The sequence below is a fragment of the Humulus lupulus genome, chromosome 2, assembly GCF_963169125.1.
Source record: "Humulus lupulus chromosome 2, drHumLupu1.1, whole genome shotgun sequence".
NCBI classification, from domain to species: domain Eukaryota; kingdom Viridiplantae; phylum Streptophyta; class Magnoliopsida; order Rosales; family Cannabaceae; genus Humulus; species Humulus lupulus.
Window position 1 is genome coordinate 233,962,915 of NC_084794.1, and position 4,001 is coordinate 233,966,915.

Sequence of the window (4,001 nt, forward strand, 5' to 3'; positions counted from 1 at the left end):
TCATGGAGTAAGTATCTTTTGTTGATTGAATTCTCGTTTAACAATAGTTACCAATCAACAATTGGAGTGGCTCCCTATGAGATGTTGTATGGGAGGAAGTGTAGATCACCCATTCATTGGGATGAGATGGGTGAGAGGAAGTATTTGGGGCCAGATATAGTACAGAGGACAAGTGAAGCTATAGAAAAGATCCGAGCTAGGAGGCTCGCCTCTCAGAGCAGACAGAAAAGCTACGCTGATCCTAAGCATAGGGACGTGGAGTTCCAGATTGGGGACCATGTGTTTCTTCGAGTCTCACCTTTTCGAGGGGTGAGGAGGTTTGGAAAGAAGGGCAAACTAAGCCCTAGATTCATTGGACCTTTTGAGATCCTGGAAAGGATTGGTTAGGTGGCTTACAGATTAGCTTTGCCACCATTATTGTCTGGAGTTTACGATGTATTCCATTTTTCTATGCTCCGGAAGTATGTTTCAGATGCGACCCATGTATTGAGGTATGAAGATTTAGAGTTACAGAAAGATTAGGCTTATGAAGAGCAACCAGTTAGATCTTGGATCATAAAGATAAAGTATTGCGGAATAAAATGATTCCTCATGTTAAAGTGTTGTGGAGGAATAGTAGGGTCGAGGAGGCGACCTGGGAGCTTGAGACAACGATGCGGGATCAAAATCCCGAGTTATTCAGGTAAATTTCGAGGACGAAATTCTCATTAGGAGGGGAAAGTTGTAATGACCCAAATTTACTAATAAGGCTTAAGGGCCTAGATTAGTGTGCTGGGAGGGCATAATTGGAATGTATGTGATTTAATGATTAAAAGTATGTTATATGACTATTTGACTATCTGAGATGCATGACTATGTGTATTAGTATGCGTGTAGGCCTTGATTAGGTTAGAAGGGCATCATCGTAATTTTGGGCCCGTTGAGGGCATAACTGTATATATATGTGATAAATTGTTGAGACCACATTATTATGTGGATATATCTATAATCTGTGACTCGAGACGATCCTAGTGAGCGGTTTAGCGAAAAAGTCACGACGGGGATTTATACCCGGCTCGGGGCGAGCCTGGGGGTATTTCTGGGAATTTGGAGAGTATATTGGGGTCAATTTTGACATTGAGGAATATAATTGGTGATTAGTTAGGTGTCGGGAAGTAAGCGATAAATATTAGAGTCACTCGAGGAATTAGCGAGATTTGGGTGAAATGACCAAAATGCCCCTAGGTTGATTTAAAGGCTTAGGGATAAAAGGGAGGGTATCTTTGTCATTTGAGTTAAAAAAACTGGGATAAGGATAACTATTGCCGTATGCCTTAGTGGGAAAATTCTAGAGTCTGAAAGAAAAGAAAAAGAAAGAAAAGGAAGGAAAGAAAGGGGATTGGAAGTCTACTCTTTTCTCTCTTTCGGTTCAAGTTTTCTTCACCATCTATTGAGGACTTTTGGGGCAGAAACTTAGGGAGAATCAGAGTAGAAGCTTGAGGTTAAGGTCTTTGATCTGGCTGGAGGAATTGGCAGGGATTTAGCAAGAACAAACCATCTATTTGAGGTAAGACTTTGAGGTTTTCTTTGGTTTCTAGTTTTGATGTTGAACCAAGATTTCTAAGCCGAATTTGGTGGGGAATTCTAGGGAAACTGGAGCTAAGCTTTGAGGAGGTGAAGGCCAAGCTTGTGAGGAGGACAACCTAGGCTAAACTTATACAGCAAAGGTAAGGGGTTCTAGTTTGAACTTTGTGGTTTCAGTGGGTATTTTGCTGAGTTTTTGAATTCTAGGTTCAGCTATGGTGAAATGTTGGATTAGGGGTGTATGTGCTTAAGTTTTGTATGGTTGGGATGCTTGGGACGAGTTAGACATGTTAGTAAGCTTGATTCTAAGTTTGGTGGAAGTTTGGAGAATTTTTGGTAAGGTTTGGCTCGGGGAAAATCGAAGGAGAGAAAAATAGCATTTGTTGTTCTGTGGCTAGCGCAACAGCACTAGCCTTTGGGCACTGTAGCGCTAGGCCATTAACCCTGGGATGATTTTGGGCTCTGTTTTTAGCGCTGTAGCGCCCTCCTTAGAGTGCTGTAGCGCCACCTTGTTTCCAGAAAGGGGTTTTTGAGTTATTTTTAAGGGTTTTTGCCAGGGGGGTTCGGTGTTCGATTCCAGCACCCCGTTTGGTAGAATTAGGGCTTTCCGAGGGCTCGGGATTGGTCCCGAGGTTAGGTTTGGACTTGAGGTTTGGTGATGATTCTGATCTATGGTCGTGACTAGGTTTGCGCTAGGGTTCAAGAGGGATCGTGCTCAAGGATCAAAGTGAACAAAGCCTGCAAATCTAAAGGTAAGAAAACTGCACCCGGTTATGTGTTTCTGATGGGACTAAGTGCTCCCGATATTTGTATAATGTCAAAGATGGTATTATGCCATGGGACATGTTATAAATGGCCTAAGGGTGCCGTATACAATATTTGTGCACAGGGCGCGGCTTGGCCATTGGTAGCCGAGGACAGCTTAATATTCACTGAGCTCGGTTTAAGTGGGCCGGAGTCAGTGGGATAAACAGAGGGTGCGGCCTAAGGGTGCTAACCCTAGTTATCATTTGTGGATTGATATGAATTGATATACTTGGTATGATGAACACATGATTATCATGAATGTTTAAATTGATTAAGTACATGCTTATGCGATATGAGATATTTGACTGTATGTTGATTGATTATGCTTTGTTATTATGTTTTCTTGCTGGGCCTTGGCTCACAGGTGCTACGTGGTGCAGGTAAAGGCAAATGCAAGTTGGACCAACCTTGAGACGGAGAGCTGTGAGGGTGAATGTACATAGCTAGCTGTTCGGCCGCAATGGCCGACGAGTGGATCAGGACAAGGAATGCTTAACAGTCTTGTTTGCCTTAGAGTGGCTAGCATTTAAATCTTGAATCTTTGTAAATGGTATTATTCTTATTAATTTTGGGATCCCGTGTAAATAGAAAATGTTATTTGAGACCAAAATCTTTTGACCCTAATTCCACTATAGTTTCAGTAACATGTTTTCAATTACATGACTTGTTAGCAAGTCTAGCACTTTTATAAACACACAGTGTAACGGTCTTGGCTATCCAGGGCGTTACACAACTACTCTATCCTGTCCTACCATTCTCATATCATCAAGGAGGGAGTTAATCATGCCCATCCATTAATCAGTTCCTGAGCAGAACCAAACCTTCCCCGAAAACTAGAGGATAATGCTTCTAAAGCCTTCCATTCGGTAACTCTTATATGTTTCCATTCTCAGGTTGAACCAACACTGATGCCCTTACTATCAAGATATACAAAGTAGCTTTTCCCCAACAAAACCCGTTGTCTCAACCATCAAGATCTAGCAGCCTTACTCACATACCAGCAAATGTCTACTGCGGATTCCAGGGGCAGATGGAGGGTTCCAACCCCAACCAACATCTTCAGCCCCCATTCTAACAATACCCGGTCCAATTAACCATCTTGAGTTCAAACATTCTTAATCAGTCCGCAATCACCGATTAAACCCCTCAGCCTTGATGTTCATATCCAGAATCATCCCACGGGTAGGTCTAAACAATCACAATAATCACACACACAATAAGTATATCAAAGCACCAATCTACATTACTCATGCATTAATTATCAAATCCCATTACTACCAAATATATTCATACACATCATGCTTTCTATACTAACATGCATATAAGACACACAGGTTCAATTTAAACAATTAACCACATATTCATGTTATAAAGTACCTAACTGTGAGTCGAGCTTATCTTTAGCGACTCTTTTAAATCAGCCAGACTTCAAGATCCCTTAAACCCAGACGTCTCTAATACCAAGTTGTAATGCCCTGGATAACCAAGACTGTTACACTGTGTGTTTAAAATGGGGTTTAACCTGCTAAGCAAGTCGTTTGAAATTAAAAGTGTAATTGAAGACTAAGCCAAGGTCAAGTAATAAAAGATTTGGTCAACAAAATGATTATATTTCATTAAAATATTAAGTT